Source organism: Panicum virgatum, chromosome 9N (assembly GCF_016808335.1).
Source record: "Panicum virgatum strain AP13 chromosome 9N, P.virgatum_v5, whole genome shotgun sequence".
NCBI lineage: Eukaryota > Viridiplantae > Streptophyta > Magnoliopsida > Poales > Poaceae > Panicum > Panicum virgatum.
Genome location: NC_053153.1, coordinates 19,917,943 through 19,936,349, shown reverse-complemented (window position 1 = coordinate 19,936,349; position 18,407 = coordinate 19,917,943). Strand labels below are relative to the sequence as shown.

Sequence of the window (18,407 nt, the reverse complement as noted above, 5' to 3'; positions counted from 1 at the left end):
CCTAAATTACGCGACCGTCCGTATGTTAGCCAGGTCCTTATGAATATTCTAGTGCCTTGCTATTTTCTGGCGATTTAGCATGTCGATGAAGCAAGCATGCAACTACACACCAAAAAAGCCGTGAGACAATTATTCGTGTAAAACGCAGAATGTGGAGGGAGTAGAATATGACGTTGATACAAATTTAGAATTCCATTTAAATCAGCTAATATAGACAAACATATATAAATGTCTTTTTCTAGATAATAAGCACATATAAACTACAGAAAGTTGTAGGGGAAGGAGGTGACGGTGGCGGAGGAGCATTTGGTGTCGGGGAGCAGCGCTGCGCCTTTCCGAGGACCTCGAAGCAGTGGCGTCGACGAGGACACCCGCAGGCAGTGGATTGGTGGCCTGCATCGGCAAGGCACCGGTGCTAGCGGGGAAGGGTGGGCGCGGCAGCGACGATGATGGCGCCTGCGGGCAGCGCGACCCCATTTTTCTACTGATACTTACAGTCAATTGTACTCCAATGTAGGTTCAATTTTTACTTTTTTAGACCAAAATCCAGCTTTGGCCCTACTTATATTGAAAGAAGAGCGTCTGATGCTGGGGGTACTAGATTTACAGGATCAGGCACAAGAGTTCAACTCCACTCCACTCACACATGGGGTAAAATCTCCAGGTTGCATATTGGTACTGTCTCTTGCACGTGGCCAAGCAATGATAGGAACACTTCAATTCTGGATGGCCATCACTAGCGCCTGCCTAGTAGCATCTGCATCTAAGGAAAATGGCGCGTAAAAGAAAAAAAAACACAGAGGTGGGACCGAGCTTTCTCTGCAACAAGCCTTCAGTTAACAACTTCGCCCGCACCTTCAATCAGCACCTCCAAATTCCAGCTTCCACTCCTTCGTACCTCTTCTCCGCCTTCATCATTTTTTCGCGACCGTGCCTGAGCACGTTTTTCATTAAGAAGAAAACAGTTACATACACAATCTTGATGTAGCCAAGTAGAGCTTGTCCAACGCAAGAGCACAAAGGACTAAAAGAAAAGAAACACTGAAAAAACACACAAACAAGGGAACACAACCAGAACAGCAGCAAAGCAACACGGGGATGACAAAGGGCACGACTCACAACACCCGCCAGAACCCTACAACTGAGCCTGCAACCAGAATCAACAACATCCAGGGTGCAAAGGTCAACAACCCAGCAGAGGCGGCAAAGCATCCACCCGATCAACCAAATATGGCAGCAAAGCATCTGCCCGAAGAAACCAACCATGGCGGCAAAGCATCCGCCCGAACGAACTTCCCCCAAAGCGACGACGGCGACAAGCATCCGCCAGTGAAGAGACTCCGCAGACCAAACACGACCTGGACGATGTAGATGAAATGATGCGAAGGCAGATGCAGAAGCAGAAACTCTCCGAGGAGAGCAAATGGCCGCCACCAGCAAAGCTTCCAAGACAACGCCTTCAGAAAGGAAACGACGCCACAGGTGCCATCGTCGTCCAACCAACATGGTCTAGGTTTTCACCCGGAAGACTAGCCGGAGAGGGAGGAAAAGGGAAGAAGGATGACGCCTTCAACAAGGTAAACGGTGCACGAGGGTGTCCTCGTCATCGGTCCGCAAGCAGAACAAAAGCTTTCGCCGTCACCCCTTTCCAACCCAGAACCGACGGCAGACAAAGCAAGCTGTGGCGCCACCACAGACCCAGACCACACCACGGGGACGGCAGCAACAGCCACCGAGAGTGGTGAGGAATGAGGCGGCAACGGCCACCGGCCCCGACAAGGGCGGCGCGAGGAGAAGGCCTGGCCAGGGCGAAGGGCAGAGCGCCCACCGACGGCGGCGCGGCCAGGAAGATGCTAGGAAGCTCAAAATAAATAATTCTTTCAAATAGAAAAACTGCTGGAGGATGTGTCATCTAAATCTTTATTGTTTCTAATACAAATTTTACTAGTTTGCATAAATTTTGCGGGCTTTTGTTCGGCCAATTCCATTCAAACAAAAGAAGTATAAAGTTGATGATCATTCAAAATCAAATTGAAACAACTTTCCTTACCTACAGATGATTAACTACGACCCGTATGACCAATGTACTCAGCACGTCACGTTCCACTGATGTATCATGCTCTGTCTGGATCCTTTGGATAAGAGCAGACATCGCACACATGTCGTTCTCAAGGGCACCGTTACGACTGAAAATTGGTCTACAGTGAAGACCAGAAGCAGATTGTTCAACACTCAACCTCAACACGCACGTACGCACACTCAAATGGAGGTGAAAGAAGAGGAGACAACAGAGAACACAAGCAAGGTACCTCGTAAGCCATCATTCTGAGGGTGATGATCAAAGTCATCAGCGTTAGCCAATATGCAGTACATCTACCGAAGATTCATGTCTTATGTAACTCCCTTAATTTTGACAATGTAGAGATTAAAATCTAACAGCAAAAAAACAAATCATATTAGTTATTTCTTTCATACAAGATAGAAATGGGAAAAGTATAGATAGATTTATTATTGTTAGGGTCCAGCCCATGGATGGGTTCACCATTGTACGGTGGGCCTCCACCACCACCACCACCTCCACCTCCACCTCCACCTCAAGCACCACCTCCACCGCCACCACCACCAAATTTCAAAAATTATCTGTTGAAATATGCAATGCATACTTGGAATATTCTAGAAGATTGTGGAAATCACAAGAAACTAACTTTGCAATGCATGAGGATAAGATCATGTCAAAGTAAGAAGGTTCTAGAAGAGTGGAGAGCAAATATAAGTAATAGTTATCATGCTTCATGGTGAAGTGTAGTACTCTCTAGAGAAAAAAATATTTGTATGATAGGATAAAAATGGAGAGAAATCTAGAAATGTAGAAGAGTGTAGAAGGTGGACACATGGCAACATCATATGAACTATGGAGTCCTATAAATAGGGGTCTCCCCCTCCCCCTTGCCATACTATGGCATAAGGGGTCTCAAGTAAGAAATGGCAAGGTTGCCATGTAGTGTAGTGGTGTCATAGTTAGATAGCCACATAAAGAGTGTAAGTGTCATCTCGTGTTGTATCAAGTTGAGTTGTGAATAAAAGATTGTGTTCCTTGTAAGTGTTAGTCTTCTAGTTTCTAAGTACTTAGTGTATAAGTTGTGATCTATCGTAGGCTGACTCTGCCACCCGGGATCACAAGGGTCTAGGCTTCATCTGTTGGTAGCTTTACTGTTTCTAATAAAATGCTAGGAAACTCAAAATAAATAATTCTTTCAAATAGAAAAATCTGGTGGAGGATGTGTCATCTAAATCTTTATTGTTTCTAATACAAATTTTACTAGTTTGCATAAAATTTGCAGGCATTTGTTCGGCCAATTCCATTCGAACAAAAGAAGTATAAAAGTTGATGATCATTCAAAATCAAACTGAAACATCTTTCCTTACCTATAGATGATCAACTGCGACCTGTATGACCAATGTACTCAGCACGTCTCGTTCCACTATTGTATCATGCTCTGTCTGGATCCTTTGGATAAGAGCAGACATAACACACATGTCATTCTCAAAGGCACCGATACGACGGTAATGTACCACTACCCAATCATTGATAGTGCTAAAAAACAAAACATAATTAGAACAAGAACAAATAAGACAAAAATATTACAAAATAAGCTGAATTAGATCATTAGATCATCTCACCTGCAACGACAGACTCGCATACTCCAATCATCAGCCGAAGCATAAAGTGCACTCTAAATTTGAACATTAAGTTTATTATTGACCTAATTTCAAAATAGCATTTGTAAAAAATGATTATTTTCTATTCAAAAATTACATAAGATAAATCATGAAATAACAAAATTATCTTACACTCCTTCTCTGAGACTGCCTTACGAACTCCCCATTCATGACTATCATTAAGAGACATACAGATATGGGCCCACTGTTCATCCTCTGCTTCAACATCGGGATCCATATTGACATTGAAAAGATAAACACCCTCTGCAAACAAGCATCCAAGGTGAGCTCAATTTTGGCCTTTGATCTTCACCACAGTTAGTGATTAGCTCACCAGAACCCTAACTATCATAGCTAGACAATACCAGCTACTCAAAGGCCATAGCAGCCACTATTCTAGATACCAAAATACTGATTATCAGTCCCATAGTATTTATCAATAGAAAAGCACAAAATTTCTTTTGAAACCATGACCAGTTAATTTTCTAGCTACCAAGATCTTCCAGTTCGCCTTATTAGTCCTAGCAACTTTATGTACATATGAGAAATTAACTTGTTACTTTAATATTTACCAGTTTCTTATATTAATCATTATTATAGGAGGAAGATATGAATTTAAAGGTAGTTAACAAGTGATGAAAGTAGTCCTTTATTCCTCTCCGAAAACCAATGAAAGCAGTGCCTGCATCTCCACCAATAGGTCTGTTGTTCTATCTGAGCATACCAGTACTAGTGTTTATAAATATCTAAAATTCAAGGCTAATACACAGGTAATATATCTCTTCTACCTTTTTTGACATGCTTGCATGCCTATTGGGTGGCAGTAGTTTTTTTCATGCAATACTGACCAACCGTTCAACCAATTAGTAGCTAATGCTTTAATTTTTCAGAATGTCAACAGTAACCATTGATAAACCCAATTATAAAAAATACACCGGCTACGGGACCTGCAGCCAAAGCATGATCAATTGCAGCCATGTGCACCCCTCCAACTAACCCCAAACCAAAAGCGTAGGGGGTCCAAAGCCATTGTCCCTCTGCAAATAATGCAAAAAGGGCATATGTAATTTTCATGTTTGCACAGAACTTCTAGTGGCAACTGCAAGAACCTTGTTTCAAAAGACCATACAAATTCTAAACAAAGATGCATCTACCTAGCATTTTTTTCTAAACAGCTATAATAAAATACATTGTTCTGGCCTTCTGGGTACTTGAAGTTCCTAACTTTTGTACCGCCACAGATCCAGAAGTGCAAGCAAAAGTAGGAAGATTCAATCATTCAATCAAGAATGCGCAGCAGCAAGTACAGAAAAAGCTATTAGAGATAGGGAGGAGGGATAAAGAGAAGAGGCTCATCGGAGGCGGCCGAGCGGCGTGGTCACGTGGTTGTGGTGGAGATGGAATCGGTCAGTCGGGTCGGCGGGTGGTGGCGCTGGATGTCGGTTATCGGGCGTCGAGGTGGCGGATGCAGCCCCGTACAAAAAATATTGTGAGAAGGCGATAAAAAAACCCTAGAGGAAGACGGAAAGATGTGGGTTCAGCTCACCTGCGGAGGCGCCGAGGCAGAGGCGGAGGCTGTTGTGGCGGTGGAGGTCGTGATCAGGGAGGAGCCCGATCCCGAACCTGCGGGCGGCGACGAGAGAGAGAGAGAGAGACGAAGCGGCCGTCGGCCTTTGGTTGGGACTGGGTGAGTGAGTATGGATGGATTGAGATTTCTAGTTTATATAGCTAGGGTCTGTAATGGGTTTCTATTGGGCTGAATTCATTCGGGCTCCAATGGTGGATCCATGAGTGAAGTTAAAAGATCCGACCCAAACCCGCTAGATTTAGGATATCATAACTCAAAATCTGTGGGCACAAATCAAACCCCAAAATTGAAACCCGTGGACGCGAAATCCACGGATACCCCCCCACCCGACCCACTGGCATCCAAGAGGAGGCGAAGGTGGAGGTGCTAGTGGAGTGACCGCGCAAGCGGAAGCGATGGCAATGATAGATGGAGCCGGACGGGGGGCGGCGGCAGCCTCACTACGGAGTGAGAGATGCAAACGGGGTGGGGGCGTCTATACCTAGTGCAAGCTGTCGATGGTCAAATGGGCTGGGTCAAATGGGCCGCACCAGGCACGACACAGAAAAACACGACCCTAACCCCGCCTAGCGCACGACCAATAGGGCCAGGGCCGACCCGACCCAATAGACCAGGTCGTCTCTGGGTCGGGACTCCAACCCAAGGCATCAAACAAATCACAAATCACATGCAAAAGAAGATACTGATCACAAAACAACTTACTACTTGCAAGTTGTCCCACACAATTGAAGATCCGTCGACCATACATCTCTTTTCGTTCCAAGTGGACCCACTTTGCTATCTGGCCGCTTTCAGCATCTTGTAATCTCCCTTTAGTTGACCTTCCTTCTCTTGAGTTTGACTTTTGGTGAATGACACGAATTTGTTTTGCGTGTGGAATTCCTTCACCATTCTATTCCAACCTTCTAAGTTCCAGCTATTATCTCCTCTACAACCACTGTCTTTGTACTCATGAAGGATTTCAAAGAGTGACTTCTCCAATTGTGTGTTCCAAACTGCTCTTTGTTCGCCTGAAAAAACAATTGCCTGTCATTTACATACATAATAAATGTACATTGTGATGAGTATTGAGAAGTTTTGAATAAACAATAAATATCATACCTTTTGGAGAGCCTTCTATCTTCTTAGCAAGTCTGCTCTGAGGAAACTTTCTTCATGCTTCTACTTGTTGTAGCTAGCATCCTACTAAACTTAGGCGATCCCCTTGAAATCATACTGACTTTTGGTGAACCTTTTCCAACCATAACTGTCGTATTATACATAACTTTATTTAATTATTACACAATAACTCATGATTAATATTTGACTGACATAATTTTAATCAATTATTACAACTCACAGGGGAAAAAAGAAAAAAGAACTAATGTTGACTAATATCCATGTCCATGTTGCTCATATTGGACCCACATCTCTCGAGAAATTGAGTCTCTCAATGCGTTGCCTTGTGCACTGCTAGCTGCATTGCCCTGATCACCACTTGGCAAATCAACAAAGTCTGCAGGGTTGATATTATCTTGCTGATCGTCCAGCCACTCATCTCCTTCTATTTTCCTGATTAGATTGTGAAATATAGCAGCTGCAATGGGTAACTTTACTTGATTCTTCAACTTGTGGAAGGTTGTGACTTTAAGAATAGAAAAGCGCTTCTTAAGCACTCCTAAAGTCCTTTCTACATGGTTCCTTAGTAGTGCATGGCGATGATTGAACAACTCTTTTGAATTTTGTGGTCTTCTATGTCCAGGTCCAAACTCTTTTAAGTGCTATCTGACTCCCCAATACGGTGCTAGAAAAGAACAGGTGTTTGCGTACCTGCCATTGACAAGATAAAATTTGCCTGGAGGCACCTCGAATCCTTTGTTGATAGCAGACCACAACAATCTAGAATCCGTAATAGATCCCTCCCATCAACTAGAAATAAACGTGATTTTAAGGTCAAAATCACAAGCAATCGTAATGTTGATGCTCAGTGTGTTCTTCCTATTTCTAAAAGGGGCAGATTTTTCAGAGGCAATTGAAATAGGAATGTGGGTGCCATCAATGGCACCGAGGCAGTTCCTGAAGAATAGATAATATCTTGGTTTGTGGCAATTTTTGTATGGACTTGATAAGGGTCTGTAAGTTTGAGGAATTCATGAGCAAGACCAGGGAGAACATTCTTGAAGAAGTGGTTTATGTGGTGGTGAAATGTATCATTACTGTGGTGAAATTTGATCTGGAGGTCCTGATAGGAAGACTTGTGGCGGAGCATGTGGAGGAAGAATCCAAGTTTCTCCTCGAACTTGATACTCGTATCAAGGACAAGTTCATTCCTTCAAAGGTAATCAAGCAAAGAACTGAAGATCCAAGGTTCCATCATAAAAGCTATCAAACAGTTCTTCACATGTCCTTGGAGCAATTGATGGACCTCCTCCTCGCCCGATTCCTCAAGGCTATGATGTTGTTTCTTTTTCCCTCCTCGATTAGACTAAAAAACTGAAAGGGCAGGGCATAAACAACATCCTATCGTCGTCATCTTCCTCCCACCTCTTTCAAATATGGTCTCTCAAAGTCATATTCATTGTGTTACTACATAAAAAATAACAGGCAGTCATATATTTATTAAGTTATCAAATAGTCAAATATTTATTGAACAACAGTGCAGTCATATATTTATGTTGACACCATTTTTTTGGCACGTGTCAATCTTATGGGCAAGCAGCCGATGGAGAGTGGGCCGACGTTGGGCCAAGAGAAGGAAGAAGCGCAAAATGATTTCATGGGCTAGAATGGGCGTCGCAGCCGATGGAGCTAAGGAAGGAGCTGGTGAAGCTATGTCAGTAAGTTATCTATTAGGAATCGTATTGTTTAAATTAGGAAAGTTTGTTTCTTGATTCGTAAGTTGTAATCTCATCGTATCGGCACCGGGGTCTAGGTTTAGGCTATATATATAGTTGACCTCCGTCATTTGTAAACTTTAATCAACCACATTCAAACTCAAACTTTACATTCAATGCATCTAGTTTTCCACATGGCGGCTTCGCCCTAGTTGCAGTAGTTTTTTCTCTTTACGAGTTCTTCTTAGCAGGTATGTTCCATCGCTTGTTGAAAATTTTCGAGTAGAGTTGTGTAGATGGATTCAGGTTGATGACGCATCGCTTCTTCCTCCGTCTATGACGCTCAAAGTTATCAAGGATGCTAGATCCATCCAGCGTGGTTTAGCTGTTCACCAGTTACTGAGCATGTTAGATCCGTCCGGCGGGGTCTAACTGTTCATCAGTTGCTGAGCTCTCTAGACCCGATCTTTGGTGTTTGGTTTGCTCACCTAGTCGGCTATCTGTTAGATTAATTTGATCCGTTAGTCTAACTTGCCGTTGCTTTACCACCAAGTTATCGATGTACACTTAGATCTTGCTAGGTTGACTCGTTTAATCTAGTTTGCTTTAAGTTTGCATCACAAGTTATCCAGCCTGGATCTATTCGCTATCGGCTCCTACTGTATCGATCTTGACCATAGCCGATCGAAATGGGATCTATGTGTTGTCTGCAGGTTGCGTCGTCACGGACGTGGCTTGCCTCCCCGTGAATCAGCTGTACGATGGCCGATCCGCGTGTGTCCATCGTTATCGGCTGGCTAGCGGATAGCCCCTCGAATTTAATGCATTCCTTGTCAATTGCAGGTCAAATTGACTGGCACGCTGAGCGAACCGTACGCTCACCGATTGGGTTCAGTACGACGGAGCAAAGTAGATCTCCCCGACCCTAGCGTACGTGGAGCGTGAGAGTCCCCCACAGTGGGATTTTTGTGTCAACAAGCTTCTTTGCATGCCTGGTGGGACTCGTCATCAACATCCACGACAACATCATATATGACAACATCTACATGGCCGAGGTTTCTAAAACCAACGAAGCCAAAGCCGCTGAGGGTGACACCCATGTAGAAGTTCACGCCAACAACACCATCAAGGTTACCAAGGAGCAACTCAATGATGAGCAGAAGCAGAAGCTTGCCAAAGCTGTTGAAAAATAGAAGACGAGTGTCTCATGACATTCAACATGGTCGGCAGAGGAGGCAAGGTGATTCAGAAGAACAATTTTCCCATGCCGTGCCATATCACCATCACTGAAGATTCTGACAAATTCCAGGAGATGTTCGACATGGCTATGCATCATGCCTTGAATAAACAATCCAAGGTCATGACGAACTCAGTCAAGAACGCGATCTACGACATGATGAAGGAAAGCTAGACTCCTGGATACATATGGCCGTGTTACTTCCAACCCGAGTCCCCGGCCGCCGCAGCAAACAGAGCAGCGACATCGGCTACAGTAGGCATCGGCTCCCAGCCGATGGCACCCAGTACAAGACAGGCAGGCACATGATCTATTCCTATGCCTGCACAATACTCTCAGCCGACGGCGTTCCAACCAGTTGGGACTCCAATGCAATCGGCTCCGGCATATGCCACAGCATTGCCGGCGATCACATCAGCATCAAGAAATTTGTTCAACACGCTACCTAGATACGTGCCAACTTCATCCTTTGGGAAGCCACCAGAGATGATGGCAGGCGTATGGACGTAGGCTCAGAATACTACAGGCCAGATGGGATTCAACCATGGTGCTCCACCGTCGCCTCAGAGATCGTTACCGCTAGTAATGCACCAGCAACTTCAGCAGCAGGCAGGTGGTCCACAAGCATCGCCATCGGCTGCACAGCCGATAGCTCAGCGCCCACAGTTTGATCCATATACTTTTTGGGCGATGATGAACGTCATGGCGCACATAGTGAATGAGCAAGCTCGGGGGCCAACACATCGACACCAACATGTTCCCGAGTACCAACAACAAGCGCCAAAAGAGGAGCCTCAAGGGTCAGTTCAACCTCCTACATCTCCAGGTCCGTAGCCGACACAGCACGTGCAAGCACATGTACAACAATCGCTCACTCCTCAGCAAGTTGTTGCTTCTCAAGTTGTTGACTGGTAAGCACAGATAGCCGATGTGATGAAGAATCAATTCGGTGTGAAGCCTAAAGAGCCGACATTCATGTACCGTAAGCCTTACCCTAAGGCTTATGATCAGATTGCTTTACAATCACGATACAGGGTGCCAAATTTTACCAAGTTTTTTGGACAAGACAACATGACTACTGTGGAATACATCAGCTGGTTCCTGATCTAGTGTGGGGATGCTTCACAGTTGATGCTCTGGGAATTCGACTGTTCCCACTATCTCTCTCTAAATCGGCCTTTGTGTGGTTCACTTCACTGCCACCGAATCCATCATTACATGGGCCGTTCTGGAGAAGTAGTTCCACAAGTACTTCTTTGCAGGAGTACATGAGATGAAGATCGCTGACCTGATGGCGACAAACAAAGGAATAATGAACCTACATCGACTACATTCAGAGGTTCAGAGACATCAGGAGCAGATGCTTCAGCTTGTCTCTCAATGATAGCCAGTTAGCTGAATTGGCTTTTCAGGGATTGCTGCCTCACATCAAAGAGCGGTTCTCCTCTCATGAATTTGAGAGTTTGAGTCATCTCGCTCAGAGGCTGGCATGTGTTGACGTCCGAGCCCCTATCCAAACACGGACCATGTTCCGAAAAGAGTCAACTTCGTAGGAGATTCCTCCGACTCTGAAAACAAAGAAGAGATTGGTTTGGCCGAGTGGACCAAGAAGAAAGAGCCAGTTTCATCCCCGTTTGCGAAAAATAAAAAGGAGAAGTTCAGGTTCGACATCACAAGGGTCGACCAGATCTTTGATCCATTACTTCAAGAGGGTAGATCAAACTATCCGCAAATCATATGATTTAGTCGGTCACTGAATTGAGAAATCGCAAGTACTGCAAGTGGCACAACGCCGTTTCACACAGAACTAACGAGTGCAAAGTGTTCTGCAAGGAGATCCAATCAGCGATTGAAGCAGGAAGAATCAAGTTTGATGTGCCAGAGAAGCCGATGAAGATCGACGGTCATCCCTTCCCTACCAACATGGTAGAGGTGATGGACCATGATGCCAAGATGGGGCCCAAGCTACTGACTTCTGAACAAGCCGAGCTTTCAGAAGCCGTGGACCCCAAGGTGCGAGTATCGGCCAGCCAACTCGAGGGGCAGGGCAGAAATGAGCACAGAGAAGGATCAAAGAAGCCTCGCTAACGCGTGACGTCCCAGATGTTGACCAATAGGTATTGGCATCAGCAAGAGAAGGAAGAACACCGGCAACAAGAACATGCCCGGTGGGAAGAAGACCACTGGTGGTGCCCGTTCTTCATGCACTGTTGGAATGCAGGTATGCATGTACCATTAGCTGATGACTGCCCTGAATGCAACAGGAACAAGGGAAAGTAACTCCCACACAATGAGCAGTATGGTGATGGACGCTACTAACAACCGATTCATGTGGACAGACCACAGAGAAGGCGTTCTCCTGTCCATGATCCTCAAGATCAGCTAGAAGCAGAGGCCAATGCTCGGTTTCTAATGAATCTTTTGCTCGTGACCCAGAGGTTCAGAAAGTTCATGATACTTTTGAAGATCCTAACTAATGGTGTCAGGGAGGATTGACCCGGTCTCAGAAGAGGAGACTGCAGAGGATGCGCGATCGTAAACGTCAAGAGGAAGATCGTGCTCGCAAAGAGAGGCGCCCAAAATCAATGGTTTGGCACCCAAAAGAAAAGGCTGATGGAGCAGAAGCTGCATCGATTACCATGGTTTTTGTCTACCCATGGAATTGAAGGCTTCATCTAATGAAGAGGTACAACAAACCATGGCTCAATTGTCCTTGGATCCTATGCAAGCAACATTTGAAAATCCAGGAGACAAAGAGCGCAAGCATCTCTGGCCATTGTTCATGAAAGGATACATCAATGGCAAGCCGATGACCAAGATGCTTGTTGATGGGGGAGCTGCAGTAAACATTATGTCATACACGATGTACCAAAAGCTTGGGCTCGGAGAGGATGATCTAATCCAATCCGATATGATGCTCAAAGATTTCCAGGGTGCAGTGTCTCCAGCCGGGGGGCAATTTGTGTTGATCTGATGTTTGGGAGCAAGACTTTACCAACCAGATTCTTCGTCGTCAACGGCAAAGGATCCCACAATACACTCTTAGGCAGGGACTGGATCCATGCTAACTGTTGCATACCATCTACTATGCATCAGTGTGTTATCCACTAGATCGGAGACTCCATAGAGGTCGTGGACGCTGACTCATCTTTAGGTTTTGTGACAGCTGACTTGGAATTTTGGAGCGGTCAGTGTATTAGATGCATATCCAGTGAAGCCTTGAAGTGTCCCCTCATGAGAGAAGACTTAAATGTGATACAAACATCAGTCCCATTAGGCTGATGACACATTTATAACATCAGATGGTTCATTACCGTACAACTCTACGCGGTAGTGAGCAGAGAAGCGCCACTATCGAGAGGATTACAACCCACACCCACACAATGATATTAATTATAAAAAGAGGGTCATCAGAGTCTTGCGCCATGCGGAATCTCCTGCGGGTGACCCAAATCCACAGGCAAGGCTGGGTGCAGGACGGTACCCTACTCAACGTCCTCTGGAACGAAGTCTGGGTCTTCCTCTGTAAAAATTAAGAATGGGGTGAATACAAATGTACTCAGCAAGTCCAACCACACCCACGGAGGGGGTATAAACAGAATATAATGCACAGGGTAAATCAAGGATAAGGCTAGGGTTTGATTTGCGGAAAGCAATATTTTATGCAGGGGTTCATTTGAAAGAAAGCATTTTCCAAAACCAGTTTTCTTGTATCGAGTAACACGAGGGGTTGATCCACACAGAATCCAAGTTTTAAGCTGCTACCGGACTCCTCATCTGCCGTAGCACACGGCACAACTGCCGGACACATTTCCAAAACAACTCACGCCAACCCATCCCAAAGTAAACACTAGTTATGTGACCACACCGTAACTCGCCCAATACCATGGGCACGGCTATTCGAATAGATTCTTAACTCTACAGAGGTGTGCAACTTTACCCACAAGCGGGGTACCACAACACGATCACCTTAGTGTCGGTGCAGATCCCAACAAAGCCATTACCCACCTTAGCTAAACCTGACTAGCCATCACGGGATGCACCAAGGGGTCATTGACCTATCACAGAGGTTTTAACCGGGGCATAAGTCACACAGAGCTAATCCCTTCTCCTTGATCACCCGTTGCTCTTAGCTCTCCTGATGGCTATCAGACTAACTAGTGGGGTTTATGCTAAACCGTTGCCCATTCAACGGTCGAGTGGTTTGCACGATAGTGGAGTTAGGTGAGATGACACATCAACTCAGTCCTTAGTGGTGATAAGATGGATATCTCCCTTCCTTGCTCTGCCACACAGGCACAAGCACACCAATCGGCAAATCACACAGAAATGCCACCCATCCCGTCTAAACTCATCTTTCGAAAATTCCACATTTTTCCCTTCCCACACACGCACACATTTCCTTTATAAAACATGTTGTATTGCGTATGAGGTCCTAAGCGTTATAGCAGTGATTAACGTCCAAACAACACATTCAGACATTAATCTAGGTGGTCAAGGAATGGTCATAACAAATCAAGGGGTGGCTATCAAACCGTGTTTTCAGCAGGCAAAACATATGCAATTTTGTAAAACAGGCCAATAGGTTGTGTTTATAAAAACTAGGACAAAAGCATGCATCAAAGGATGGGATTGAACTTGCCGTTCTCAAAGCCTTCCGGAAAGTCCTGATCGAGGTACTGTCCTTCGGGTTCGGGGTCGCGGAACTGGTCCTCGTTCACTTGCTCGCAGTACTGCTCATCGACAGGTTCTCCCTCGTTCACACCGTGATCTACGACGCACACAAGCAAGCACACAATCAAGAAAAGGAAATAAAGGTTTTATTGCTGAGCTCGAATCGGGAAAAATTAAGATAGAAAGATAAGAAGAATATTTTTGGGAGATTTTCTAATGGCACGGCTAAAATTATATTGGAAATGACGTGGTCGAATTTCAGGTCAATCGGAGGATTTTTGGCGCATGAAATGATAAGTTAAACAGATGCTTAAGGGCTAGACCGGGGTTCACGCAGAGATGAAAATAGTATGAATGGATCGTATATGATTTCATAGAAATTTAGAAAGAAGAATCGTGTGAATCAGAGTTTGGACGAGTGAGATATGACTTTGCAATGGTTGACTATTAATTAAATTCCGAAAATGATTTGGAGCCTAGCTTGCACGGGATTGGCCGGAGTGGGTTTTGGTTTTGCTTGTGCCTCTCGAACTGGCGCATGGGCTGCTGGTTTGGGCTTTGCGTTTAGTGGGCTGGTACCTAATTTGCTTAATAGGCTTGCTAGTCTAAACAAAACAGGGTGGGAGAGAGGGTCACGGGAACGAACAGGGACTTCGTCCCCGTTTTCCCAGTGCCGCCATGGCCGCATGCCCGAGCTCTCTGAGCTCCACGGGAACGGCGCTACCGGCCTCCATTCTCGAAGCCAAGGGTATGGTGAGAGAGAGGAGGGCAAGGGGGTTCAATCTTGGGGCTTCGCGACGGGGGTTCCTGCTGAAAAAGGAGGGGACCACGGGCGGCCATGGTTGGCGGCCGGCGAGCTCGCGGGGAGCTCTGCTCGAGCAACAAGAGGGATAGGCGGGGCTTGGGGCAGGTTGAGGAGGGTTTGGGGGTGCTCACCTCGAGAGGAATCGGACCGAGATGGCCCAGCCCAGGAGATCGACGGGGAGGTCTGTTCTTGGGGAAAAACAGAGGTGTGGGAAATTGGAGCAGCGAGGAAGACGAGCGGCGGAGCTACGCAGCTCGGCATGCTTGGTGGTGGCGAGGCGAGCTCGTGGAGGCCTTTTTATAGGCGCTGGAAGGCGGTGGAGAGGGGGGGCGCCGGTGGCCGAGCTCGACGACCATTAATGGTGGTTTGGCCTCGTCGGGGTGTCGCGGAGCGGCGGCGCGATTCGCAGTGGCATACAGGACGATGAGACGGCTCAGGCAGCGGCGAGCGGCGCGCCGGGCATCCCGCGGCGCGTGGAACGCGTGGGCACGGGGGTGCTGCAGCGCGTGGCACAGGGGAGGCCTTGTTCGTGCGTGAGCAGGAAGCAGGGAAGAGAAGGAAGGAGAAGGAAAAAGAAAAAGGAGAAAGAGAAAAAGGAAAAAGGGAGAAAAAGAAAAAAAAGGAAAAGGAAAAAGGAAAGAGGAGAAAAAGAAGAGGAGGCGCCGACGGGATTCGCGGCGACGGTCGCGAGCCGGGCGTGGCGTCGACGCGAAGCGACGCGCGTGAGAAATGAGAAGATCAGAGAAAAGATTAGATGGTGACTGATACGGGTGTCGGGACGGCAGATCGCCAGGGAATTTCGGGAGATTTGAAAATTATTTTTAGCGTGTGATTTAACTTGGTGAATTTTGGGATGTCACAAGCTTAGGAAGGAGGAATCCTGAAGATGGATGATTTCAGACTGGATACATTCTAAGAAATTGGCTCGAAAGAGTCATCCTAATCATCTACAAGGTGCAGATTATAGCCAATACTGTGTATCACCTTTAGCATATAAAATTAAAGAAAAATGTTGCAGAGATATTGTTCTAACTAGCCGATTACATTGACCATCTGTTGTTTCATGGCCGATATGTTATACATGTGTCGCCCTTGGTGCAAGAATACTTTGCAATGGAAGATTGTCTGTGTTACCATGGTGACTTCAATTTGTGAGGCTACAAAGCAAATCCATTATGTTGATCATTGTCAAATGGATAAAGAAGTTGTCTGCATAGTACATGAAAGGAAGCCGGCAAGTGAAGTCTCCATCAGAAGATGTGGTATGATCAAAGAAACTCTATTTCTTACTGCAAAAATACTTGGGAATTTTATCTTGCAAAAATAAAAGTAGCTTAGCTCCTCATTGATATTAAATTCCTACCAGAGCCATATGTTGACATCTTTTGAAAACCTTTTACATGTGCTACTTGTTTTTGCATTGAGCTTTGTCAAATTATGTGTGACCCTTGTGAGATTCATTTCATGATTTTAAGATCAAGATCACGTACACTCCACATACTGTTTACTCATATGCTGACTTCTACACTGGAAGTTTTGCAAAGACAGGCCTTCCATCCATGTAAAGATACTACTCCATCCCTTTGACACAACTCTTCATATTCGTCATGCAGAAAAATATGGGCTATGCAAAAAGAAAAAATATATCCATGCCCAGAAGTGTGGAAAGAAAAAAGTGAAAAAAATAAAGATAGCCCATATCTCAAGAGAGAAATAAAAGGTAGAGTTGTGCAAAAGGAGGTGCGAGTTTCATCCACAAAAGTTCACACACATGCACATCTTGATCTGATTGTATGACATGTTTTCTCTATTGGATCCGGTTTTTGACTTTGCAAAATATGCAGAATGAGTGTGCTTCCCTTTTCATTCCCAACCATGAGCTCCACAAAAAAGCCTTACTAGAGATAAGGAGAAAAGAGGCAACAAGATGCCTTGGTGAGGAATCATATACATTGAGTGATCGGAGAGAGTCATTTGGGGAGCAAGGTTATATTTTGATTTGAAAATTTTTCAAAAGGCCCAAGTTATTTAGCAGGAGGTTTAGGGTTGACTTAATTCTTCACATTGGTATAAACTTTACGATAAAAAGCTTGAAGAAGATCATCGGCTACGAAAAGGAGTTCTGCCAAAAAAATTTATCGCGGTTTCAAGTTCGCTACAATCTTCATCTATTAGAAAAACATCGGCTATGAAAGAGCAGTATCAGAAAAACCGAGGTGTCAAGTCCACGACATGATCATACAGATTGAGGCATTGGATCTGCAAAGTTTCGAAGCATGAAGCCTTCAAACTCTGAAACTGGGGGCATGTGTTGACACTATTTTTTTGGCACGTGTCAATCTGATGGCAAGCAGCCGATGGAGAGTGGGCCGATGTTGGTCCAAGAGAAGGAAGAAGGGCATAATGAATTCATGGGTCAGATTGGACATCGCAGCCGATGGAGATAAGGAAGGAGTTGGTGAAGCTACATCAGCAAGTTATCTATTAGGAATCATATTGTTTGAATTAGGCAAGTTCGTTTTTGATTCACAAGTTGTAATCTCGCTGTATCGGCACCAGAGTCTAGGTTTAGGCTATATATAGCTGACCTCCATCATTTGTAAACTTTGATCAACCACATCTAAACACAAACTTTATATTCAATGCATCTACTTTTCCGCACGGCGGCTTAGCCCTAGTTGCAGTAGTTTTTTTTCTCTTTATGAGTTCTTCTCAGCAGGTATGTTGCGTAGATGGGTTCAGGTTGACAGCACATCACTTCTTCCTCCGTCTATGGCGCTCAAAGTTATCGAGCATGCTAGATCCGTCTGGCGGGATTTAGTTGTTCACCAGTTACCGAGCACGTTAGATCCGTCCACTGGGGTCTAACTATTCACCAGTTATCGAGCTCTCCAGACCCGCTCTGCGGTGTTTGGTTTGCTCACCCAATTATCGGTAAAAGTCGGCGATCTGTTAGATTAATTTGATCCATTAGTCTAGTCCGCCCCTACAACTCATCAAATCTGCCTTCTTTTCTATTCTGCGCTATACGTATTCTCCAGTTATGAGAAAGAATGGATTTGGATGCTTGTCATTGCTTTTACCACCAAATTATCAATGTACACTTAGATCTTGCTAGTTTGACTTGTTTAATCTAGTTTGGTTTAAGTTTGCATCGCAAGTTATCTAGCCTGGATCTATTCGCTTTCGGATCCTACTGTATTGATCCTGACCATAGCCGATCGGAATTGGATCTAGGTGTTGTTTGCAGGTTGCGTCATCACAGACGTGGCTTGCCTCCCCACGAATCGGTTGTATGTAGTCGATCCACGCATGCCCATTGTTATTGGCTGGCTAGCCGATAGGCCCCAGAATTTAATGTCTACCTTCCTTGTCAATTGCAGGTCAAATTGACTGGCACACTGAGCACACCATATGCAAGGCTTTTGGCTATGGAGTTTGTTTTGCCAAAAAGCAATGGTAGATCCCTACTTTCAATGTTTTAGCTCAAAGTTCTATATAGATTAAGCATAAGCTAATATTTACAGAACCTAACTAGAGCAAACATGGTAGAGTATTAAATTACAATCC

At 45.1% G+C, this 18,407-nt stretch overlaps 1 pseudogene; it reads right to left on the bottom strand.

Annotated features, from left to right (window-relative positions):
* Positions 1–5,971: 5,971 nt before the first annotated feature.
* On the bottom strand, positions 5,972–6,552 carry LOC120688408 (annotated as a pseudogene).
* Between the last annotated feature and the right edge of the window lie 11,855 nt (positions 6,553–18,407).